At 44.8% G+C, this 26,734-nt stretch overlaps 1 protein-coding gene across 23 annotated transcripts in view; it reads right to left on the bottom strand.

The window, feature by feature from the left end:
- Window positions 1-26,734, bottom strand: part of MYT1L (myelin transcription factor 1 like) — a 536,335-nt gene that overhangs the window by 374,323 nt on the left and 135,278 nt on the right. For 21 of the 23 annotated variants that reach the window (XM_050753176.1, XM_050753173.1, XM_050753193.1 and 18 more), the window contains one exon: window positions 5,044-5,160. The gene's annotated coding sequence lies outside the window, so the exon portion shown is untranslated. The other 2 variants (XM_050753181.1, XM_050753182.1) reach the window with 2 other exon arrangements.

Below are 26,734 nucleotides of genomic sequence, written 5' to 3'. Positions count from 1 at the left end.
CCCTCCCACTTCCCACTCCCAAACCTCCGGCCTTTCCTGATGCTGGTACCACATCTGGACTATCCTTGTCTAAGTCAAAAGATGTCCTTGGAGCCAGCCTGGGAGGTAACTCTGCAGCCCTCCGTGCCTTCTCCAGGAACACACAGATTCCCCCTTTGGGGTGGTTTTGTCCGCATGACTTTGCAGCTCCTCCTCCAGCTATTCTCTTGTTGTGGCTGCTGTTATGCCCTCACCCTTATTAAACGGCTCAACAAGAACAGCTTTTCTGCAGAATTCTCTGATTCCATTTCTATATAACATCTGGCATGTAGTAGTTGACTCAAACATGTTATACAAATGCACAAAAGAAAATATTTTTTTTTTTGCATATGGATGGGGTATTTGAAATAATTCACTTATAATGCATTTTATTTAAAAAGATAGGCATTTACTTCATTTAGATGTGTGTTAAATTTTATCTCTTCACTTGCACCCACAAACAACAACAAACGAGAAACTCAAAAAAACAGGTGACTTCACGTCGGTGGGATGTGTGTGTAGACTCATGAGGCACCTGTAGATCTATGAGTAACTTTGCAGAACGGTGTGGGCTCAACAGGAGGAGGAAGCATCTCAGAGGCTCCAGGTCGGAGGGGCGTGTGGTAAAAAAGATGGAAGGTTGCATGATGAGGGTGTGCATTGTATTTCATTTAAAAGAGAACTACATGTGCGTGCTAGGCAGTCAAGTGCCAAGTCAGAGCCGAACATAAAAAGTAATTCTTTCTGCTACTTTTGACCTTCAGTTAAAAGCACTCCTTAGGTGTGTTGGGGTGCATATGGCAAGTTCTGGATCTTACTTTCACACTTTATAACACTTACTGCAGGTCCTTGCACATCAGCTGTTTCTAAATTATGAACAAATGAAAATGAGGCTTTACACGGGAAGGTAACGGACCCACCCATTGCTGAGACTGACATTTTTCGGGTGCCTACACAATAGACATAGCAAGTGATGTGATGAGAGCGGGGTACACAAATAAGCCACACTCCGCCTTCAGGGCCCCAAGCTCTCCGAATGCTTCAGATGGCCCTGAAGTGCTTTGGATAAAAGATGCTGACATGGAGACTGGTCAGCCCTGAGCGTGTTTTACTTCAAACACAGAATCAGTGTTCCAGGCTGTTTGTGCCTCTGCTACCTGAGAGTGACTCTCCCTTTTCCAGGAGTTTTTACTTCCAAGAAATAACGGAGGCCGAACCCACTCCAACCTTTCTAATGCTCAGCCCCAAGGCCCCAGAGCCAGGTGATGCAGTCAGTGGTCTTCACTGGGGAGCTGCCATCTGGAGGGGAACCGGGCACCTCTGTCCACTTCTCATTTCAAAAACAATACAGCTCTGGGAAATTCTAAAACATCTTCTGTGTTTCAAGGACTAAATTTAGTGTTTTAGACACTTATAACATGTAATCCTTGTAACAGTTCTGTTAAGAAGCAATTATTATGGCCATTTTACTGATGGGGAAACTGAAACTCAGGTTCAAGGAGCCAAGTAACTTCTCTGCAGATGATGGGGTAGAATCAGGATTTGTTCTCCAATCTGACATCCTATAACTTTCTAGGAAATTTCTGCTGGACGCTGAACTACTTACAGGACCAGCAGACCTTTTCTCTTTCAGCTCCTTGGGCAGTGCGGTAGGAGCACACTCGGTAGGTTGTGTTCCTGCTGTTTCTCTCTCGATCACCTCTTTTGGCTTGTTCTGTAATAACGTATTATCATGTAGGATGCTACGTTAAAGATACACCGATTCCAGCAAGTCATCTCAGTGGACAATGTCAACTAGTGCTCTGTTTTGGCTAAATCACGTATGACACAGATTCACATGCCAAATAAGATTTTTGAAGTCCGAGGCAAACATAAGGAGCCTTTAAAAACATCTATGGCATCGTTAAGGTCTTTCTCAGCATTAACCTTTTTATCAAGCTGGTGGCGTACAGTCCCCTGCAACCGGAAATCGTTCTCTTTTGTGTTTGGTATTTTATTCTCCATGTTCGCTATTTTTTTTTTAATGTGTCAAATTCATATGTTTATGTTTTTGTTTTGTAGTCGCAGAGGATGTGGGAAAACAGGCCAAATGGAATCCCACCCCAAGCAGTCGTGTGGTCTGGTCCTGTCTCGTGGCCACGCCCGGCTCTGCCCCACAGACTGCTGACCGGCATCCCTCACCCTTCAGGGAAAATGTTTTCTTTTGGCGTAGGTGCGGTTTTACGGACAGAACTCCCTCTGTATCCAGGCGTGGAAACACCCCTTCCAGTTGGATTTGGTTTGGTTTCACATCCCACACAGTTTTCAGGATGATATTTCTAGTCAGACAGGGTGATACAGGCACAAACACACTAGGAACGTTTCCTCCGCTTGAAATCTTTCGAGTCTCTTGAATTCTGCTCTGATTTCCACAGAGGTGACAACCTTGCTCTCTTCATCCTTCTTTCAGACTCTGTGGAAGCTTCTGCTAGCTCCACCTTGGGTACCAGGCTCAAGTATCAGTGAAGGGCTTTCCTGGGAGCAGCACGTCTGTGGACGGTAACTTTAGACTGTCCTGCGAGTTTGCAAGGGACTGTTCACCCAGGGAGGAGTCAGTGACCATCTCTCTGCCAAAAGTGACTGTGGCTATTTCAGAACTGGGAACTTAAGTCTTCACCACGGGTTGACAAACTCAGGCCCGCAGGCCAAATCTGTTCTCTACTGATGCTGTAAATAAAGTTTTATTGTCAGGTGGCAATGTCATTTGCTCGCTGTTGCCTATGGCTCATTTCAGACGGTGGTGGCAGTGGTGAGCAGTTGCACGGAGACCACTCCCTCCCCAAAGTCTAAAATAGTATCTGGCTCTACAAAAAATGTTGGCCCACCAGGTCTATGTAACACAATGATTTACAAATTGCCATTTTATAGCTTATTATGTGAAGATGTATTCTCATTAATTTAGCAATGTATTCCCATTCTATAATGCGAAATCTATTTATTTCTAGGTACTGTTTTATATATATTTCATTGTATCACCCATTTACTAAAGTACTTATGACATACATAGAGAAAATAGATATTGACCATCCCCTGAGAGTCAAATATTAATCTTTAAAAAATAAGAACATGGATAACAAATCCCAGAAGTCAGAGGCTCTGCGTCTGCATACTTCACGGTGTGTGGCTGTCACGGTGACCTTTACGCCTTGCTACCAGAGCCCTGAAAGTGAGGAATGATTGGTGAGGACTGAATGAAGACAATGAGGACTGAGTGGAAAGAACTGACGTGAAATGCAAGCATTGGTTGTGTGTCTTGCTCTTATTATCTAATTGGATCTGGAGGCCCCTGGAGACCTTTGGGTGCTAAGCTTGTCTTACACCCAGAAGGGTTTGCTCACTCAGGCCCTGGCTGGAGGGATCCCGGTGTACACGCCACTGAGCATGGCAGTCTCCAGGGCAAAGCAGGACAGGATTTCAGCTGCTAGAACCTCGAGATCTCTTTTTCCCCTAACCAAGTTCAACTTGCTCTCCCACTCTGAAAATGGACACCTCTCAAAATCAAAGGTGATACCTCAGCTGAGAACCCTACTGAAAGCCAAGTATGAACATGGCTGTTGCTTGCACATCCAGCTCACTGTTTTTCCTTGTGATTTCATGTAATTCCGGGTGAGATTGGTATGTGAATGCTTTATATCCAACTACACTGAGCACGCTCATTGAAATGCGAACATCTAACTCAACGCCAGAATCCAATTCAATGAAGCCACATGTAAACATTACACCCTTATAAAATATTTCATTAAACGTCCTTAACTTATTACTAAAATTCAATGAGATGAGATAAAACAAGACAGCCTAGACATTTGAAACACCTACAGTTCAGAAACTTTAACTGCTTCTGAAGCCAAGTGTGCATGAACACTCAGTGTGAATAGGTTCTTTTGTTTTTTCTTTTTGTTGTTGTTGTTGTTTTAACCTCGGGGAAATGTACGATTAAACATAATGCCTTCCCAAAACTGGAGCAACGAGTGCAGTGAGTTTCTTCAGGAAAATGAATAGGGTACAGATGAGAAAATGATTAGAACAATTGTGACCTATTACAGCAGTTCATAAAGCTCTCGAAGCTTGCAGCACCACAAGCTTGCGGCATATGGAAGACAATCCCAGCCTCTAATTTCTGTGCAGTGGTAAGTAGTTCTATTATCAGACAGGCAAATGGGGCGGTCGGCAGACAAATAAATCACAATTGCACAGTGAACCTTAAAATGCACGCCACAGCTTTCCTTATAGAGCATGCTGAGAAATTGCCATTTTTACCAGAATTTTCTTCTTTTCTTCATCAGAGTGACATATATAAAAGTACTTCGAAATGTGAGTATTGAGAAGATAACACCAGAGTTCCCATTCCACTCACTCGTTCAGAACCAGAGACTTTGCAGGATCTGAGATTTGGGCCATATTTCAGTCCTGTCGACCTCCAGCCCTAAAAATATGTGCTGCCAGGCAGCAGCCACTGGGTATGTGCCAATCTCATCCCTCCCCAGTCCTCCAAATCAGACCCCAAGTGCTTTACTAAGCAATTCCTTCTGCTGCAAGTGTGGATTCTGTGTGCAGTGATTCTACACGAGCCATTTCCACGTGAGGGTCATGGGCACCCTTCCCTCCCCACTGGCCACGCCGAGGCATCCTCTCAGCACCCACAAAGGAGGCTCACATCATTCCTGCCCGATATAACGTCAGCAGTGAGGACAAGCTATGCCTCATCTAATTTAACTGCAAAGGGCTCTTTTTGGCAGGAATTGCCTCTTTGGAGAGGATGCGCAATGCAACTTTTAACTGCCTCCCGGAAGCCATGAAGCACCGGGCAGCTAAGATGAAAGTATTTACTCAAAGCAGCAAATGGGACAAGCACCAGAGGAGGGGCTGCGTGCAGCAATCCCGGGAGCCCCGTGCTGGGCACAGGTACCTGTACTCTGTCGCCAGGAGCCCCGTGCTGGGCAGGGGTACCTGCACTGTCGCCAGGAGCCCCGTGCTGGGCAGAGGTACCTGCACTGTCGCCGCGCTGGGTGGGTGATCCCTGGACCTGATATTCTTCTGCCGTCCACCAGGGTTCGAAGATGCCCACTGGATAGGAATTCACCAATTCTCCTCTGAGTTCATTTTCTAAAGGATAGAGCGACAACACAAAATACCTTCAGTAAGAGAAGGGAGGAGGGTGTAAGGAGGGTTTGCTCCCCTGTGCTGTGACACTCACAACAGCTACGTTTCAAGATACGTAACTGCACCTTGAGAAGATGTGTAAATAATTTTACTCAGAAACCTTGTTATAAACTCTAATAATGGCTAACTAGAAGTACTTTTTAACATTTAGTTAATTTACTTTGAAACCTAAGATATTGAGGAGTTTTAAACACATGTCCTAGGTTTGAAGGTAAAATCAAATGCACTTAATATTTAGATTGAGCCATTACTGGCCCATTTCTCAGATGATTGCCTCCTTTAACACTTTGATGTAATTAGAAAACAATTTAATACGGGAGAAATATTTTGTATGTTTATTTTTTGGAAATAAGAGAATTTAATTCATAAGAAAATATAGTTTGCTGATGACAAGGCCACTTCCAAATGTCAGCTCAATTTTATCTTACTGTAACAACAACAAAAGAAATTACCTTCATTAATGGAAATGTAGAAATTGTTAACTTTCTATCATGTTTTTCTGCAATGTTATCTCAGTATTAGAAACCATTGACTGTTCTAATTTGAAGAAGAAATATCCATAGTATTTCAAAGTCTACTACCAAAGAGAGAATTTATTTTGTTAAACAAAATGATGAGCTAGAAAATCAGATAGTGAGAGGGTGATGCCTCAGTTAGGGAAGCCATTGTTTCTGGTGCAAACCTCCTAATTCCAAGAGGCTCATTAAAGTGCGTCTATGGCAATAACAGACAAGTGTTAATGGGCCTCAGTGAAGTGTGTCAGGAGAACGAAGAGACCCTGAGGGGCTCCCCATGCTGTTTATGATCAGCTAGATGCAGCAGCATTACCATAAATCCTCTAACAGATACTGTACTTCCCGCCTGTAATAAGATGATAGCCAGAGTGCTTAGCAAGTGGAACTTGAAATAAGATAACACAAGATTTCCTAGGAAACACAAAGGCAGCCGATAAAATGCAACCGTAACAGTTATTATTATTTCCCCTAATTAGAATTTACTAAAACAAACACGTAAAGAACAAAATAATTCCAAAATAGATATGTGGAGCTAGAGAGGTTTTAAAATTACCCTGAAAAATCAAGATTCAAAACTTGAATGAGAGTTAGTGTATTCATTTTGTTGCAAAGTCTACAGGTATCAGTTTGGAGTTATTTTGTAATATTTAAAAATATATACTTAGTTTTTAACACAAATTATAATTTGGGGTCTTATTTATAGCAGTACACAGCTATCTACACTGGAAAATCTCTGATAACAGTGGTGTGTTTTATGGCTTTTTCTCAACACCCACATAGTATAAATGCAAGGAATTCTTGCAGTTTCTTCCTGAGGCAAACGCCCCTGCATCAGACATACCACCTTGAAATCATCTACAAAGATTCAGGAGCATTCACCCCGCACAAACAACGCCTTCTTCTAGCTCAGGTTTGCACTCTGATCATTAATGCTCGGAATTCAGACCCACGTCCTTTCGAGGCAGAGACAGAGGCAGACGTGAAAGCACATGTGGAGATTCCCTTCTGGACAGTTTGATGAGGATGAATGTCCACTTGGTGGATATTCCCTGTGAACTGACCTCTTTGATTTTAACTGTTTGAACTGGGTCCCTACTTCCTCAATCAGATTATACTAAGGCAATTAGCATATAAACTTGATATTATTAATATTGAAATAATATGATTTAAAAATATAACTATTCGTTTCTTCAAGTGTTACTGATTATATGGACGGTCATTACTCCTGGGTGAGCAAGACCCATCTCAGCCAATCTTGGTGTGAACGTTTGTTGAGTGAATAAAACTCTCTGAAGTTCAGGTTCTGCATCTGACAATAGCAGGGCTGGGCTAAAAGTTTAAATACGTTTTTTAGCACCGAATGCTTTAAGCAAGAATCCCACTGCTGTGGTACTTGATATGAATCCCCAGGCAGCAAGTGAGCCATGAGTAGAGAAGTGTGGTGCTCTCCTTGTGAGGCTCACTCAGACTTCCTTTCTACGTGTGTTGTGTGTTGAGTGTGAATGTGTAGCTTTGAGTCTTGGCTCAGTGGTTTCGGGAATTATCGTGCAAATCTCCTTCTCTCGGAGAAGTGCCTCCACCATGGGGCACTGCTGAGGAAAGGAAGAACCAAGCCAGTCTTCCTCCATCCTCTCTTGCCAGGGTGGTGCCCACCACCCCTGTGGGACACAGATGGAAAGAAGTCAGCTCCTGGTGACTTTTCCTGCAGGTGTCAGCCTCTGAGGCACACGTATTCATTCCTGCCATCGTTGCTTTTCTAAGATTTCTTGTCAAGAAGACCTTTTGTTTAGCTGAGTGTTGCTGAAATGGCAGTGCTTGTGCCTGTCTGGTAACCCAAATCACACCTGCAGGCTTAGCTACTAGTGGAAATGGGTCATGCTCTTGGTTTTTCACCGTAAAAGCTCCGTGTGAGATTGGTTAAAAGATGAGAGCTATATGTTGATAGTGCTTCTTTCTCAGACGTGTAACACTGAACAGCAAGAACCAGACAATTGCCTGACAAAAGCCCACCTCAGACACCACCATAAGGAGAAGGCGAAACCATCCTTCGTGAACTGAGCCAGTTTCAGAGGAGCCTCTGAAAGGCATGCAAGGACGCCTGAGCCTGGTTTTGCGTACTTTCCTGGACCCTTGCCTCGACACTGTCTGAACAGGAAAACTGCTTTAAGAATGTTTTCTGTGCCCTTCAGTGGTCAAATTTGGAATCCATAATGGCCGGAGAGGACAGTGCATCATAGCAGCCGGGCTGGAGGGCAGTCCTGGCCGCCTGTCCGCATTGTGATTGGCAGGTGCATCTCCAGCTCTTCCGCCTGTTTCTGTAGCTCATCTCTACTGACTAACAGCCATGCGATCTCCTTGCTCAGGGGCTGGGTTGAGATGAATAAGCTGCCTGCACTATGGAGTACATAGCAGGTTCCCCGTTAGCCTTTCCTGGCTGAATAAGGAACTTGTTTCCTTTGTACCAAGTTAAACGGATTTCACTTAGCTCACTGCGTTGCTCACAGCCTTTGTGTTAGGATGTGCTCATCAGACAGTCACTCAGCTTCTAGTTGGAGATGAGATTTAGAATATGTCCACTTTCAGTTTTTCAGAGAAAAGAAAGAAATGGTCATTTTCAGAAGATAATGATGACCATATAGACAAGGAAAAGGAAATATATAATAAGTAAATAAATGGGGACATCTTAAAAAGAAAAAATAGGAAATCAGGAAAAGAATGTACAGCCAGGTTTAATATCACCCTTCTCATTTTTAAACACTCATGTGCGCTTTGCTTTAAGTCTAGGTCAGTTAAGTTTTTGTGGGATGACTTCAATTATTTGCAATATTGGAATGTATTTTTGGCATTTAAAAAGGTTTGGGTTTACCTCCCATACACGGACATTCCCATCTCAGTTCTTCCCGTAGATCACCTGTACAATATCAATATTTAGAACATAACTTATTATTATTTTTTTTTGAGATGGAGTTTTGCTCTTGTCGCCCAGGCGGGAGTGCAGTGGCGCGATCTTGGCTCACTGCAACCTCCACCTCCTGTGTTCAAGCGATTCTCCTGCCTCAACCTCCCTAGTAGCTGAGACTACAGGTGCCCACCACCACAACCAGGTAATTTTTGTAGTTTTAGTAGAGATGGGGTTTCACCATGTTGGCCAGGCTGGTCTTGAACTCCTGACATTAAGTGATCTGCCCGCCTTGGCCTCCCAAAGTGCTGAGATTACAGGCATGAACCACCATACCTGGCCTAAAATATAACCTTAATCTCAACTTCTAAGTAACAGACCACTGATTTCAACATGTCAACTAACCACATAAAAGGACACCAGCAAATGCAATTTGTAACCTGGAAGTATTTATAGATAAAGACATCATATGAATAATCTATCCTCTAATTTACTAGCTCTTCTTAAACTTAGACGTGAACTTAAAGCCACAATTGCATCGTTTCACAAAATTAACACCGAAGTGGAAACAGGTTTGTCTCCCACTGTGGCTCAGAGAGGGCCGGTAGCACTCCCACTGCCAAGGAAGGGGACGAGAGCCTTCCCTGTCTTCTGTGTAGCAGGGACGATGTCGTCAACAGGACTCTTACGCAGGTTTGCGTGGATGCAAATGGAACAACCTTGTTGTGTTGGGAATTTGGCAGCATGAATGAAAATTTTAAATGTGCATATGCTAGCCTGACAATTCCAGTTCCTGGTATCTACCAAATATATATTTAGTCACACATATGCATAGATACCTGCATAAAATGTTTCAATGTGATATTGTGTATAATCAAAACTCCTCAGTGATAGAACGGTTAGATTATTTGTGGTAAATACGCAATCTAAGACTGGCCTGTAAACACTGACAAGGCAGAATCCGCAAGATGTGTAGCAAAGTGATTGGAGGATGGTGCAGAGAAGCATGCACAGTGTAACACGTTCACATACAACAAACTAGAACCTAGGATGTATTCCTCTGTCCTCACACTGCTAGAAAGAACTGCCTGAGACTCCGCAATTTACACAGGAAAGAGGTTTAAATGACTCACAGTTCCACATGGCTGGGAAGGCCTCAGGAAACTTAACAATCATGGCAGAGGCGAAGCAGGCACATGGTACATGGTGGCAGGCGAAAGAGATAATTTGACAGAATCCAGGGAAAACTTCCTTATAAAACCATCAGATCTTACGAGAACTCACTCAGTATCATGAGAACAGAATGGGGTAAACCACCCCCATGATCCAATCACCTCCCACCAGGTTCCTCCCCAAACCCTGGGGCTTCCAATTCAGGATGAGATTTGGGTGGGGACGCAAAGTCTAACTATGTAATAGGAGCATGTCTTATTTTACACGTGCATGTCTGTAAACACAGAGGATGACGCCAGCGTGGACACAGACCCAGGGGGTAGCTGAGATGATCTTTGGAGATAGGAGTGGGGTTGTGACAACTAAGAAAAACTTTCACTTTTTACTGCAAATACTTCTAATTGTTTATTTCACATAAATACAGTTCATTTATAAATACATAAAATATTTATTTTATATAAACAGACTGTAACGATTTGACTGCCAAAGAAAATTCATGTAACATTTATGTAACAAAATAAACTGAAAAATTGAATGATTTATCTATTAGTATTTTCAAAAGATATGTGCCAATTATTGTAAAAAATGACTAACAAATTTAGGTTAGAAATGTACACTCCCAAAGTCATGTAATACTTGCCAGCAACTTGCACTCCCCAGACACCCAGGCCATTTGCTGCTTAACAATATAGTTTAAGACAAGCCCTGGGATGCACTGGCTGTCTACAAACCAATAAACAATGTGGCAAGGACATCACATTTATGCCTGACTAGATCATTCTAGCTCATTAAAACACGTTCTTCCATGTTAAGCAAAATGATCTAGAAGAGCAAGGAAAATGGAGGCAATTAGAACAAAGGCAGATGAGTGCCGTGTCAGAACAGAGAAGGTGGTCTGGCGCCCATGCCCTCCCTCCTTCTGCAGGAAGGTGCTGTTGAGGTGGGCCTTTGGGGCTGTCTCTGTCCCTCAGGGTCTGCTGTTTGCCTGCAGCCCACTCATGGACAGTGAGGACTTACCACTAAGGCAGACCCAGCAAGAGATACACATGGTAGAATGGCTTTTGGCATAGTTGAATATCGGCAGTGAAAGCAATCGTAAGGATAGTGCAGCCTGCCTCCTCATTGTTAGATTTGGTCACTGAAGTCCAGAAACCCTAAAGAACCTACACAGGGTCACCAGAAAAGTGAGCAGAAGGTCCAGGACAAAGTGACAGGTATGCAGTCCCCATCACTCCTTTCTCAACAAAGTGAAAAGTAGTTTAAGGAAATCTAAGATTTAATTGCTGTGAATTTTATTAATAACAAGCTTTAGTTTTCAGTGCACATGGGAGAAGACGTTTCCATGGGGCATAGAAAAAGTGAGGAATAGCATTAACCAAAGAGCAGTAACTGGGTTCGTTCTGCCATTCACATCCTACAGGCAATACCTGGTCTGGGAGCCCTTGAATGTAGGAACCTGGGGTACTGGGAATGAACACCGATGCCTCCACACACATCCCTGGCCATAGCTGTAGGACATGGCCCAGGAAGTAGTTCATCCATCCACAGAGGTTTCAGGCTCGCGGGCGCCCTCTGAAGTTTGGAGAACCCCGTGGTTCTGCATCTCATTGAATCCAAAGCTTCCCAAGAGGCAAGTGCCCAAATAAATCCGAATCAGAGGACTCAGGCATAGCCCTGCCTTCCTTTCTTTCCTGGGAAGGCCCTAGGCTCAGATGCTAATGAGTTCTGAGTTAGCTTAGCTGAGTTCACTTCACCCTTCCTACCAGCCCCCCAAACCTGTTCCTCCTCCCTTCACGCTGAGAGTGGAGTCTCTAAGAACATGCTTCTGTTGTAGATGCCTCTGACCAAGAATAAGTCCACACAGTGACCATGATTTGTATGATTATCGTTATCATGACAGCACCTTACATATGTATCCCAATTTAAAGTTAAAAGTTATTTCACACACAATCATGTAAAGGAGGTAGAATTACGTGTTTTATAGATGAGGAATCCGAAGTTCCGCAAGCATTGCTTTAGTGAGTGAGGAACAGTAGGAATCGGAGCCGGAACTAAAAGCGCACACTCTAGCCCAGTTCCCAGGGCTCCTGAAGCTTGGCGACATGTCATTTCTCAATTCCTAAGACTTACCACCGCCTTATGTGACCTTTAGTTTAAGCTGTTTTGTCCTCTCCATGTCCCTCAAATATAAACTATACTTCCTCACTTTGGTTCACACCATTCCTCTCTTTATGCACATCTCAAAGATGTATCAGTCTTCACATCAAATCTCACCATTTCTCTACTCAAAACTTTTAGATCATTCCAGCCCTCAGGAGGAGGCTGTTCCTCTGAATGATGAATGAGGTCATCCTCTTGCTGATCTGTTCATACATTCACACACCGTTTCACATAGCCAGCCACTCATTCCACTGTTTGCTCACTTCTGCTAATGCTACTGTTGTTATCAAAGAAACTAGGGTGCTTGAAGACGAGGATTGCACCTGTTCATTTTTGTATTACCAGGGCCCAGAGAAGAGAGAACCCATTAAATGAGTGAATTGAATAACAACAATGATAAGAAAGTAGAGTTCACTTCACCCTCCTTCCCAGGCCCCCAAGGAACTCATGGTTCCTTGAGAGTACAGAAGATGTTTATTACTTGGTGAATTCTTCATTTGTCTAGCATAGCACATAATATGGACTCTCAAATAATTACTAATCAAATGAAAAAATATAAGCTCTTTTTTTAAAAACAACAACAACAACAACAACCTGTATCAGGAAAGAAGAGGAGAGAGCAAGTGATCATTTGAATCAGTGGTGCTACCTTAGGAGTGAATGCAAGTGGCAGAGAGACAACTCGAAGTGGGTGTGTGTAAACTGTGCCTGAAGGTGTGTGTGAACCTGTGTGTGTACCTGTGTGTGCACCTGTATCCATACCTGTGTGTGTGCTTGTGTATGTACCTGTGTGTGTACCTGTATCTGTACCTGTGTGTGCCTGTGTGTGCACCTGTATCCATACGTGTGTGTACCTGTGTGTGTGCTTGTGTATGTACCTGTGTACCTGTGTGTGCACATGTATCTGTACCTATGTGTGCCTGTGTACCTGTGTATGTACCTGTGTGTACCTGTGTGTGCACATGTATCTGTACCTATGACCTATGTGTGCCTGTGTATGTGTGTGCACATGTATCTGTACCTATGACCTATGTGTGCCTGTGTATGTACTTCTGTGTGCCTGTGTGTGTGCCTGTGTATATACGTGTGTGTGCACATGTATCTGTACCTGTGTGTACCTGTGTGCGTGCACCTGTGTGTGTACCTTTGTGTACCTATGTGTTGTGAAGTGAGATTGAAAACACTCGAGAGTACTTGGCTCTCTGTTGTCTCTGAGACACAGAAACTTCATGAATGAAATCATGTTACCGATTGCTAGCTGAACTCTCAATTTTCAGAGAATCCTTGGAAAGAAAATCAGAATTCTAGCAGCAAGCTCCGCTCTTAGAATATATAGAAATTACTGTCTGTCAGAGGCTGTGAGTGCAGAGTGTGATTTAAATGTGCTATGAGTTTAACTTAAAGCACAGCCACACATTTCAACTAGGAAATCCTAATGGTGGGGGCATGAGTGTACTTAAGGCCCTTCATCTGTGACAGAGTCGAGCACGTGGAAGGGCTTTGTCCTCCTGGATGCAGTGCCAAGGACTGGGGGCTGCTCCCTGCTCTCTAAACCTGCAGCCTTTTCCTTCCCACAGCAACTGCAGGGGGTGCATGGCGAGAAGTGAGATTCCTCCAACTAACTGCTTCCAAGTGAGAGAAAAAGGACTTTCCACATTCCAGCACTTCCATGCTTGTTCTTTCATTTGATCCTCAAAACAACCCTGAGAATAGGCAAGCGAGCTATTATTGGCTCTATTTCGGAGAGAAACTGAGGTTCAGAAAGGTAGCTTGCCTGAGGTCACAGAGCTGGGATGGGGACCCAGGTTTCCGGGCTGGACATTGACAGGTGTCCACCCTGGCAGTCACCTCCCAACTCCCGTATGTAACAAGCTTTCAGAGCAAAAACGAACGGCATGCCCCACTCTGACTGCACTGTGTCTGGGAACTGTGGCCATGGAGAGGTGACCTCCCCTCTGCAGGATCTGATTTCAGTGGCTTAGGAAGGGCTTGTCCTTCTGATTGTCAGACCAGTACCCATGCCAACCAGTGAAACCCTTCCATTAGAAATCCATTTATTTGAACATTTTTAAAAAGAATTTACCTTTATAAGTGCAAATGATTCTGGGCTAGCTGATATTCTGAGTCACTATTGATTCAAAAGATATTAATTTTTCATGGAACAAGGAAGATGTTTGCATTAGTATGGCCAGCATCTATCCTCATTCTCTGTCCCTCTCTCACACCCATGCACCCCCTACACTCTTTCTCTCTCATTTTCAGTCTGTATTTCACAAGGAAGAAAGGCAGAGAGTAGCAATTGCCTGGATTTGGATGGAGGATTTAGGGAGGGCTGGAGGCTTAGAAACAGGCATTGCCTCGGTTTATCAAAGCACAGCATGCGCTTTGCAGCTAACCAGAAAGGCATGCTCTGTTTTTCATCTGGCCATTGTTTGTTGTGGATCTCTCCCTTTGGGTTTTGGGGAAGGAGGAGTGGTTTGGGAATTGCTGGCTTCCTACCAAACACCACCAAAGAGCAGTGCAGTCCCAGTTTGGCCCACAGTGGCAGCGACTGAGATGGATAAACGTAACAGGAGTTAAAGAGACCCACAGCCTGGGCCTCTAGGCAGGACAGACTGCAGAGGAGAGAAGGAGGGGCGCCATTGCCTCTCCTCTAAGTCAGGAAGGCTGCAATAGGGATGCTCACAGCGCTCAGGGTTACGCAGAGGTGAGCTGACTCTGCCATAGAGGTGGGGAGGTTTTCTGAGGAGCAGCAGCCGAGCTTTGAGAAGGGCACGTCATCAGGCTATGGATAAGTCACAAGGGGAGATCTCCTGGACAGGAAACAGTAACACAAAAAGCACAGATCAGTTGGAGGGAAGGGTGTGCTTGGATGGTAAGTCCTGGGGGAGCCTGAATTTTATCCCGCAGGACACAGGGAACCTCCTGGGCCTCCCCTACAGAATAGTGAGGAGCCAAGTTGCTGTTTTAGGACAGAGAGGAGGGGAATAGACAGGGAGGAACGAACCTGGGGGAAGCTGACCAGGAGAGAGCTGCTGAGGTGAAGCCTGGTCACAGACAGGCTGCCCACCTCTGTGCAGAGACAGGAAGTTCCCCGGGGAGGGGAGGAGAGAAGGGGCGGGGCCAGGCGCTGGGAGGAGAGAAGCAGCCTGGAACCAAGCCATCCTGTGTCCTAAGCTTCCTTTGTTTCCATGACTCTAGAAGCAGGATAAAAGAAACGTCCCTCCAGTGCACAAAGCTTGCAAGAGAGTAATATTATGAATGTTTGAAATCATGCTGTACTTGATGGCCCCGTAAAGTAATGATGAGGTTCTCAGTGTGGTGAGGTAGAGATCCATATTTTAGCACATATTCTTCATAGTTGCGGCTCTCTGTAAAAGTTATCAGCATATGACAATTCAGAATCCCACATGTAGTTTCTTGCAAAATATGTACTAGAAAAAATAGTTTGGAGATATAACTAAAATAAGGAATGAGGGAAGGAAGGAAGGAAGGAGAGAGAGGAAGGAAGGAAGGAAAGAAGGAAGGAAGGAAGGAAGGAAAGAAGGAGAGAGAGGAAGGAAGAAAAAAGGAAGGAAGGAAGGAGGGAGGGAGGGAGGGAAGGAGGGAAGAAAAGAAAAGGAAGAGAAAGAAAGAAAGACAGAAAGAAAGAGATAAAGAAAAAAGAGAAAGAAAGGAAGGAAGAAAGAAAGGGGGAGAGAGAGAAGGAGAGAAAGGAAGAGAGAGAGAAAGAAAGGAAAGAAAGAGAGAGAGAAAGAAAGAGTAAAAAGAGAAAGAAAGAGAGAGAGAAAGGGGGAGAGAGAGAGAAAGAGAGAGAGGGAAGCAGGGAGAGAAAAGAGGAAGGGAACAAGGTAGATAGCTTGAATAATGTGGGTCACGTTGAGGCTGTTCACAATTTTAAACGTCTAAAAAACACGGCTAATATTTACCTAGAAGGAATCACTAATAAATCATACAGTTTCAATATTATTAAAATATATTCTTATTAATGACATAGAAAGTAATAAATACATTACAGTGTTAATGCACATGTGTGTTCAAAAGAAACAAGTAGAAAGTAAACACAAGACAGTGTCCGCGTAGACTCCGCAGTGAAAACGTGCAGTGCTGCCCATAAAGATCGGGACAGAATAGACGAAGGGCTTCCACTCCACTGATGTTTATTTTCAGGCAAAGACACATTTTACGCACTTTATATAAATGTTAAAATGAGTTTAAGGTGTCAGAGTAGCATGCCTTTAAAAATTGGGGATTTTTTCATGGGATGATTTTATCAATTAAAAACTCCAGGCAAAAATATCCTACGCTCCAAACTGCCCAACCTCGTGTGTCCAAACAAAGGAATAACACTCATCTGAGCAAGACCTCCTCTTCCCGCCTAAGCCTCCCGACAGCGCACGCCCACAGTGGGCTGGCGGCCTCTCCAGCAGAGCAGGCAGATCTCCCCAGCTCGGGGAGCAAAGCTCTGTTCTCCTTCTGTGATGATATAAACCTCTCCTCCTCCATCAGCTTCAGGTGCAGGAGAGACTCCTGCCTAAATCCGTGGCTGGGGTTGGCTTCAGCTTTCCAGCCCCAACCTGGCAGTACCTGGAAAGGGACCTGCCAAGAGAGGCCGCAGCTCAGCACTTTAGCTAGAAACTGTGCAAAGCCCCACCCACCCCATGAGTAGCTGGATTACTTCGGTCAGTTTTGCCACCTCTCTGGCCCTTGCTTTTGTCACCTCTGAAATGCAAATGGTGTTAGTAATTGCGGCTACTTTAGAAGGCTTGTCAGAGGATCCACTGAGCTAGCGCAGCTCCTGCATTTGGAAAATGCCCTCATGCTCCAAACCTTCTAGTCACCAGCCAGCAGCTCTTCCATAGCCATCCAATAACCCTCTATTCTGCACCTAATAAGCATTCCACTCTTATATACAAGCCTCCTTATAAAAGGTCCAGACTTAAAAATAATAATCATAATAGCAAACACATTGAAGGTAAATGGGAATTACGGCACTTTCAACACAAAGCTTCTATAACATATTTGTGCTGTTTAATTAAGATGTAACTAGTCGTTCAGTCCTCTGTGTGGTTTTTGTTACTTCCTTGTATTTTAATAGCTCTGTTCAAATATGAGTAACTCACCACAAGTTGCATGGTGTGCAAACTAATATATTGATCTGATTAGCCTCCACACATGAGGGGGATGCAGCCAGGCCTTCCTGAGTCCCACGTTCCTTACTGGTTAACTGCAGTCCCGCATTGTTACATTTTTCATTTTTTGAAGCCAAAATAGCATGCGCACCACAAAAGAAATATGAACCTCAATGAACAGATAATAGGGAGAACCTCATGCACCCATCCTGGAATTACATTCTTAGCTCTGCCCCCATCACTATCATTGGAGGGAAGCAGCTTCTGTGAGAGGCATCTGTAAAGTCTCCGTGTGTCCCCCGGAAGTCATGTTCTGCAGACCTATCAATCACCCCATGTCCCGCCACTCCCTCTAGCAAATAAAGATCCTTGGGTTTTTTCTGGATGCGTACACTTACTAACACTTGACCCAAAGTCTGCATAAGCATCACAGAATCGAAAATCTATAATTAACAGATTGTTATAAAATTCTACTATGAATAAACTCTTAAATTCCAATTCAATAATATTGTAAATTTTGCGTTTTAAATTAACATGAGTGCCTGTAGCAAGGTTAAGATCAATTTACAATGTAACCTAGTCTTCGTCTTGGTCTTCATTAGCACTGATTTTAAAAGATCTGTAACTTAAAAGAAGCCAGGCCAACCTACAGCAATGGTCTTTCTACCAAAATGGCATAGAAAAATGCCCATTCTGCCCGTTTACCCCCTACCGCTGCAGTGCTTAGACTGGTTAAAATACTTAGAAATTGCTTCTGGGGCAGCGGGAGGAGGCAGGTACTTGAAATGCGGTTTTTATCAACTCACAGGCAAATCAATAGAAAACAACACAAAATGACCTTCCCAAAGTAGCCAACCTCGACCGTTCTGACATGAAACAAAAAGGAAGAAACACCCACGAAAGAAAGTTTATTGGATGAACAGCTAAATGTGTAAAGCATAACCAGGCCCTGGAAGCCACACTCCATCAAGGGGGCAAGTTGACTTCACCCTCAGCCCGAGAGTCTGGACATGGACGGCCGGGGCCCACCCTCAGGTGGTATGACAGGCAGGAGAAGGGAAGGAAAGGGGCTTTGAGGAGCTGCCACTGGGCTGTCCAGTAACAATATTCACTTAGTTCCTCCTACAGTCAATTTATTTGAGCAGGGAGCTGGACGAACGGGCCTCACAACTGCTTTCTACACGTTAGTCCAGCTCCTGCAGCCCATTCTCCCAGGTCTCCATGTGAAAGTAAGAGGGACTGTGGACAGTCACCTTTAGAGTATTAGACTCCATCCTGGCATTCTTTTTGTTGAAAAAGAAGCCTGTGTGAATTAATGTCTTATGCTTGCATGGAATTATTTTTAAATTCCTTGTATATAATAAAGCCTGATTAAAAATGTAGATATTTTGAAAAAATGTGTAAGAATATTACCAAATAAATAATGACTGTCCTATCCTATACTTAACATTTCTTTCTTTGGAAAACACTGAAAGTGAAAGACAGTGAGTGACACAGACAAAGCCAAATGATGGGGTGACCCCGTCTTTGCCCTGAGGTTGTTCCACGGCCCTGTCCAGCCGGCCCGGGGAGGGTTTGTTAACAGTGGAAGTGAACTGTTAAGTTCAGGTGTGGTTGTGATTCTCTGTGCATGATGATGGCAGTAGCAATCGAGTGTGCACTGAGTGTAACTGAGCAAATAGGATGCATATGTAAGAAACTTCTGCCTAAGACCAGGGACGATGGTCTACACGGCACCAGGATCCACCCAACACTGTTCTTGATGAAGCCTTTGGAAGGTGCAGGTCTGGTCTGACTCTGTTGCTTTTGGACTTTATGACCGTGGACAAATCTTCCACCTCCATGGGCATCTCTTTTCATGTGTAATTACCAAGTCCAACTCGGTGACCCCTCTGACCATGACTAGCTCCAAATTACAGAAGTCTGCTTAAAATGTTCCTTTAAAGAAAGTACAAAAAAATTAGCCAGGCATGGTGGTGTGTGCCTGTCACCCCAGCTACTCAGGAGGCTGAGGCAGGAGAATCGCATGGACCCAGGAGGCGGAGGTTGCAGTGAGCTGAGATCACGTCTTTGCACTGCAGCCTGGGCAAGAGTGGGATTCCATCTCAAAAAACACGAATAAAAACATGTTCCTTTAAAGAGTGAGTTCTACTACTTTATGCATGATGGAATTTGCACTCACATTTTAAAGTTGTACACACATTTTAAACAATGCACTTCATAGACAACATAAAGGGTGCAATATCATCTTCTGAAGATAAGTTGCTTTCATTTATTTCTACCTGCTCTGATCTTCCTTTCGGAAAACAAAATAAAGATTTTTTTCTAAAAAAGGTATGATCGAAACTTGGCCTTAATGAACTGAAACAGCAATTCATCCTCACACAATCCAGTCTTTATGGATTGCAGGCCTAGGGTAAGCAGGTTGCAGGCACAGTGAGTGACGGACGAGCAAATGTCAGAGGAGATGCTCTGCTATTTGGTCGTGGGCTCCCTCTTCCACTGAGGCCTTTCCTAAATCTGCCTTTGATGAGATTCCCCAGCGATCAGCTCTGTCCGTTCCCTCTGGAGCTGCAGAGTGAGCTTCATGGAAATGTCATCTGCCAGGACGGCAATTACTGGCACTCCAGCAATCACGGGCACAATGCAGAGTGGGTCGAATTCAGGTGAGAGCGAGAACCCACAATCAAGCCCGGGGAAGGAGAACAAAGCCATTTTCTTTCATTCGCCGTCAACACAACCATCAGGCCTTAATTACACGGCGCGTGCGGGGCTGGCTGCTGAAAGGCATGTTATTACCCAGCTTAGTTCCAAATCAGCTCAGTATTGATGAGCGGCAGAGGGAGGAAGCCAGCCTCGCCCCCGTGGAAAGGAACAGGCACCAAACAAGCAGATGAGTGGCAGAGGGGGGCGCACTCCAGGGAATTAAAAAATAATTTTAGAAGGGAGGGAGGGACCCGGTACCTAAACGCTGGCTAAAAATACATTTCCAGAGGCCTATCGCATTCATGGTTGAACTCAACACAGGTATACCTACTTCAGCCAGGGCTGTTGAGCCCGCCAATATTTGCTGTTTATCTTACCGGATAAGTTCTTGAAGCTGTTATTCTCTGCTCACAACATTTCCCAAAGGCTCCAGCAAATCTCAATACACCTCTGAGTACATTCTTTGTTCTTATCCCCACTTCTTTTTAAGCAATTTAAGAACATTCTTAAAAAAAGTTCTCAAATTATCTCTCTTTCTCCATGTATATAATAGACATGTATGCATCTATCACTTATATTCTCACTTGTATTAAATAAAAATGCATATTTGCCTCTGTCTACGTTAAAATAACGAATGTTCAGCGCAAAATATTTTTTAGAGATTGGTGTAATAACACTTAATGGCAAGCTCTAACATCTTTGACTAAAGCTTCTACAGTAAAAATAAATGGTTCATTTACTACTAAAAATTACACACATACATGCACGCACACACAAGTACACTTCCTTCCCATGGCAAAACACCGTATTTGTGTATGAACCTAACACAAAAAGGCATATTCCTCAGTATCACTGAAAGTTAATGGTAATATTGACAAACCCAAAGCAGAACATGAGTTTGGAACTGTTTCGTTTAGAAGTCTAAAACGAATTCTGCTATTTGGTGCTATGCACCTGGACGTGGATTAGGGGGTGCATCTCCTTTCAAGCTGGGGGAACCCACACTGCCAATCTCCCATGCTGACCTTTGATGGATGCATGAACTTACCAGCAGGCACACGCTCACGCCCGCCTATAGGAGCCGTGCACAAGCGTGTGCAGTGCTTAATGCCAAATTATGTCATTTAAGGGACCTTTACATTTCCTAATCTATTTAAAATGGCCTAGAAAATAAGCCCTGATCTGTGTGCCTGGGCTAGGTCTATTAAGAGTCAGACAGACGGCGTAATGAAAGCCAGGGCGCAGCCCTAATAGGAAATCCAATGTTCTGTGTACTCCCTTCCTCTCCCTTTTTTGCCCAGGCTTTAGACTTCCTGGGGATCTGTCTCGGGCAGATGCTCATGTTTTCCAAGCTTATTGCTTATGGGAAGTGGTAGGAGTTTAAGAAAATCAGAGAGAAGAAGCTGTCATCTTGCTGACAAGCTGGCCAAATGCAGGTGGGTCAGAGTTTTGAGTGATGTGAGTTTTGAAATCCGCCTCCAAGGCAAAATTAAAATACAAAAGCTTTGTCCTGCCACACATGGCCCTGTGATTTCCCTAGGATGGTTGGTTGCTGAAGACCTGGGAAACACACCTCTCCTCTGACGCTCTGACACACGCTTCAAGTGAGTGCGCTTACTCTCCGAGACGAGACTACGGGGAGAGGAAATTAATTTGAGCTGCTGCCGCCTTCCTCCCCAGCGTAGCCATGAACACAGCCTCTTAACCAGCCTCCCTAATCCATTGCTTCCCCTCCAGTGCATTCTCCACACAGCAGCAGGACCATCGTTCTAAAAATGAAATTGCATCATACTATGTAAGAGCTTCTGATTGCGTTCGGGGCTTCCAAAACCTGAACTCCTGGCCATGCCCCCAAGGCGGCAAAGAGGCGGCTCCTCCTTGGCCCTCCTGACTCCTGTGTTGCTCAAAATGTTCTCCTGGAGCAGTTCTCAAAGTGGGGTTCATGAGCCTCGGGGGTGCCCTCCACTGTTTCATGGGGTTTCTGGGGTCTCCCCTCATGCAACTACATCATCTGTGGGGTTGGATTATCTTCAAAGGCTTCCGCCAAAACAACTTATGCAATATGTTAAGTGCAGAGGCAGATGAGAATTCAGCTGCTCTATTAACACACGCATGAAAGACATTTGCTAAATGTGAAACAATGATGCTCTTTCAATAAATGTCTTCTTTATGGAAAATATTATTTTTCATAAATATATAATTACATATTAACAGGTAATGGGTTTTTAAATTATTTTTAATAACTAAAAAGCAAATAATGTTTTAAAATATCTTAGTTTTAATTGTTAATGTGGCAGCTCTAACTCTCGTAAACAAAATCTCTGTGAGGGCTTCAGACTGTGAAGCTTCGGAAGAGCCCTCAAAACGGAATTCGGTGAGAAGCAGCGTTCCCAGGACCGCACGGAGAGAAGCAGTGTTCTCAGGACCGCACGGAGAGAAGCAGTGTTCTCAGGACCGCACGGAGAGAAGCAGTGTTCTCAGGACCGCACGGTGAGAAGCAGCGTTCCCAGGACCGCACGGAGAGAAGCAGCGTTCCCAGGACCGCACGGAGAGAAGCAGCGTTCCCAGGACCGCACGGTGAGAAGCAGCGTTCTCAGGACCGCACGGAGAGAAGCAGCGTTCCCAGGACCGCACGGTTCCTTGCCTATGTGCACACACAGAGTTCTCCCTTCCTCAGGGCCATTGCACAGCTGGTTTTTCTGAGAGGAGGCCCACGCAACACCTCAGTGTGTCTCCTGTCTTCCATAGGGCTCATCCTTCACTTTCTGTATTGACCCTGCTGTTTTCCCATGTTTAGGACCCTGATTGTTAATGCTTTCTTAATTATTTATTTAATTTTTCTCTTATTGGAAGCAGGACGGGCACAGTGGCTCATGCCTGTAGTCCCAGCACTCTGGGAGGATGAGGCAGGCCGATTGCTTGAGCTCAGGGATTTGAGACCAGCCAGGGTAACATGGCAAAACCCTGTCTCTACAAAAAATACAAAAATTAGGCAGGCAGTGGCACACGTCTGTAGTCCCAGCTACTCAGGAGGCCGAGGAAGGAGGATCACTTGAGCCTGGGAGGTCGAGGTTGCAGTGAGCTGAGATCACGCCAGATGGTGTAACGAGAGCCAAGGCACAGCCCTAGGAAGAAATCCAATGTCTCTATACGCCTTTTTTTTTTGCCTTTACACTTGCTGGGGATCTGTCTCGGGCAGATGAAAGAAGAAAGCTCACAGAAGAAAGAACTTGTGTACTGGATTCCTTCAGTATCACCACAGTGCCTAGTGCAAGGGGCACTTTTTAAACATATAAAGAAGTGAATGGATGAATGAATGAGGTAAATAAGCTGCTCATACTCAGAATAGGTGATTGTAATAAATGTTCTGACTCTTCTGCCATGATCAAGCGTATGGCAGGTTCTTATGTGTCCAGGGTGGTGTTTCTGAGACAGTTTCACTCTTGTTGCCCAGGCTGCAGTGCAATGGCACAATCTTGGCTCACAGCAACCTCCACCTCCCAGGTTCAAGTGATTCTCCTGCCTCAGCCTCCCAAGTAGCTGGATGACAGGCATGCACCACCACACCCAGCTAATGTTGTATTTTTAGTAGAGACAGGGTTTCTCCATGTTGGTCAGGCGGGACTCAAACTCCCAACCTCAGGTGATCCGCCCGCCTCAGCCTCCCAAAGTGCTGGGATTACAGGTGTGAGCCACTGTGCCCGGCCGTCCAGGGTGTTTTAAGTGAGGTCTTGCTTGAAGACGGGAGGGTGCACTGGTTGTGTGTCAGGCAGTGGGAACTTCCAGAAGCCACCCCTAGGCATGGATGGAACGGCTCCGTTCCTGGCACAGGATGGAGGATGGAGGAGGGATGGGAATGGCGATGGGATGGCTCCGTTCCTGGAACAGGATGGAGGAGGGATGGGAATGGCAATGGGATGGCTCCGTTCCTGGAACAGGATGGAGGGATGGGAATGGCGAGGGAATGGCTCCGTTCCTGGCGCAGGATGGAGGGATGGGAATGGCGAGGGAATGGCTCCGTTCCTGGCACAGGATGGAGGAGGGATGGGAATGGCGATGGGATGGCTCCATTCCTGGAACAGGATGGAGGGATGGGAATGGCGAGGGAATGGCTCCATTCCTGGAACAGGATGGAGGGATGGGAATGGCGATGGGATGGCTCCGTTCCTGGAACAGGATGGAGGGATGGGAATGGCGAGGGAATGGCTCCGTTCCTGGAACAGGATGGAGGGATGGGAATGGCGATGGAATGGCTCCGTTCCTGGCGCAGGATGGAGGAGGGATGGGAATGGCTGAGTCTGGGAAGGCTTTGCCTGCTGGGATCCCTCTTAGGGCCGATGGCGAAGAGCCAGGTCACAGAAGAGGATAACACTGGCAGGTCAGATCGGAGTTTTGCAAGTAAATACCATCTGCTTTTCATCAGGATTAGAGACTTGGGGAAAATGTCAGAACCATATCCATTATGAAGAATATGTGAGAGCACTCTGGGATGCATTTTTAAAAATCGAACTTGGAGTAAACACAGAGAGTACCAACCTGAAGCCGCCCAACCTTACTGCTCTACAGCGGGGGCCTCAGTATCTTACAGGAAGCAGAGCCTTTCGCGTCCCCAGGGGAAGAAAATGCTGGGAAAGTGCAGTAATGCCAGGAGTCCGGGGCTGGGGTGCATGCGGACAGTGAGGTCAGGACCCCTGCAGGTGACGGGGCTTCAGTAAACATGTATTAAAGCCAGCTACATGTCAGTAAACCACAGCAGAATCAACCCTTTGAATATGTAGATGCAAAGTATAGAGCCTGTGTGGGAATCGATTTATTTCCAACTCAAATTTTTCCTAAATCCCATTTACCATTTCTCATCCTTTTAAGCAGAAGGTAGCATGGAGGAAGAATCTTCAGGACATAGATTAGCCCAGGTTTTATGAATTCAGCATTGCTGCACAACCTCCAGCATAGTTGGTTAATATTTTCCTAAATATTTTTCAAAGTTGTACTCTGTAGCAGACACTATGTCATCCATACAGATGAGATGACAGACTACAGACGGCATCCTTGTCTGGAGGAAAGTAAGAGCCAATTAGTCCCATTGAAACCTGGCAGAAATCTCTCTCTTTCTAGAGACCTCTCTGTGTTGGGACACGTCCTGGCCTGGGAGCTGGAAGATTTGTCTTTAAATCTAGTTCTGGTATGTACTTTGCCACAACTTTCCCATAGATTGTGAATTTCTGAAATAGAAGGCTGACCTGAATCATCTTATATACTGTAAATATAGTTCAGAGAAAACATCCAATGATGATGTACTCGGAGTGTCGTCTGGCAGAACACTGTCTAGAATTCCACTCCCCCCCCCACGTTACAGAGTAGTTGTAAGGGACAGTAAGGTAACATGTAAAGTTTCTAGGATAATGACTCAAATGCCCAGTTACAGCTTTGCTTCTTTTTTCTTCATCCTTTTATTCAGTGTTTCATGTTAGTTTCATTTTTTTTTCATGTAGGATGCTGCTTTCTAGCTTCTCTCTCTGAAAAGAAGTCTCATTATGAAAACATGCAGCAGAATATCTTAAACCTCCCGGTGCGTACAATACGGAGAGCGTCTGTTGGTCCTGGCAGTGGGTGGATATCGTCACATACTTAATTTTCATTCAGTGGCTGGCTCTGTTTTCTTTCTTCTCAAATGTCTGGCTGTTCATCTCTTCTGTCTCACCCAAATTTGAATTGATCCTGGCAGAGCACAAAGCCTCATCCAAGTGTCTCCACAGTCCCTCATTGTGAAGGAGGAGCTACCCTCTGTAGCTGGGAGGACTGCACCTGGGGACAGTGACAGGAGCAGAGGCTGGGATTTGCCACAGAATGGCTGCTCCTTTAGGGGAGGAGGCTGCAGTTGCTTTGCGAATCTAGCCAACAAGTCCAGGCTTGAGGACCTGTCTGCTAAACCCAACAGGCTGGGGATTCTGCTTTTTAAAGTCAGAACTACCAGTTCTGTACTAAGGAATGTAAACTCCCTGGCTCTTCAGGTTTTGAGACGGAGTCTCATTCTGTCACCCAGGCTAGAGTGCAATGGCACGATCTCAGCTCACCGCAACCTCTGCCTCCTGCGTTCAAGTGATTCTCCTGCCTCAGCCTCCCGAGTAGCTGGGATTATAGGTGCCCACTCCCACGCCTGGTTATTTTTTGTATTTTTAGTAGAGATAGGGTTTCACCATGTTGGCCAGGCTGGTCTCGATCTCCTGACCTCAGGTGATCTACCCACCTTGGCCTCCCAGAGTTCTGGGATTACAGGCGTGAGCCACCATGTCCGGTGACTCTTCAGATATTAAGTCAGTGTCTGGAAAATCATATTGTCTTTCTGGACTGTGAAGATGAAAACAACACTTTTGTCAAAAAGATTTGCTAGTTGAGAATCACAGAAACGCTTAAGTGCTTGAAAACACAGCAAAGTCATGTGCGCTGGAGTCAGACTGTCCTGCAGCTGCACACGGTCAGTCGTCTCCCCAGGTTTTGGGATTTTTGGCTTCAGTAAATGAGGCAAATGTGTAGGGTTTGTTTTCCCCAGTCCTGTCTGTAAAGCTGTGGAATACGTTATTGATCCATTTTGGGTCTGGAACTTCATCCATACAATCTATAATCTCATCTTTGGTATGCCACTTATATCTGGCAAATTCTAAGAAAAGACAAAAGAGTGAGAATTGAAAATAACTGAGCAGTCGTCTGCTGCCTCATTACGTAATTCTGTGATTTTGATCAGATTTGGACAGCTAAGCAGGACTGAGTAGAATACTACGTATATCAGGAAACAGTGAACCCCACGTTTTATGGGGGAAGTTTTAGACATCTAGGGGTGAATCAGCTCCTTCTGTATTATTTTAGAGCTGGAGAAATTTCTTGAATATGAAACAGTCCAAGGCTTCATTTTATAGTTAAGATTCAAAATAAAA

The sequence above is a fragment of the Macaca thibetana genome, chromosome 13 (assembly GCF_024542745.1).
Source record: "Macaca thibetana thibetana isolate TM-01 chromosome 13, ASM2454274v1, whole genome shotgun sequence".
Lineage (NCBI taxonomy): Eukaryota > Metazoa > Chordata > Mammalia > Primates > Cercopithecidae > Macaca > Macaca thibetana.
Note: the sequence above shows the minus strand (reverse complement) of the source record. Positions and strands in the feature narration are given on the sequence as shown.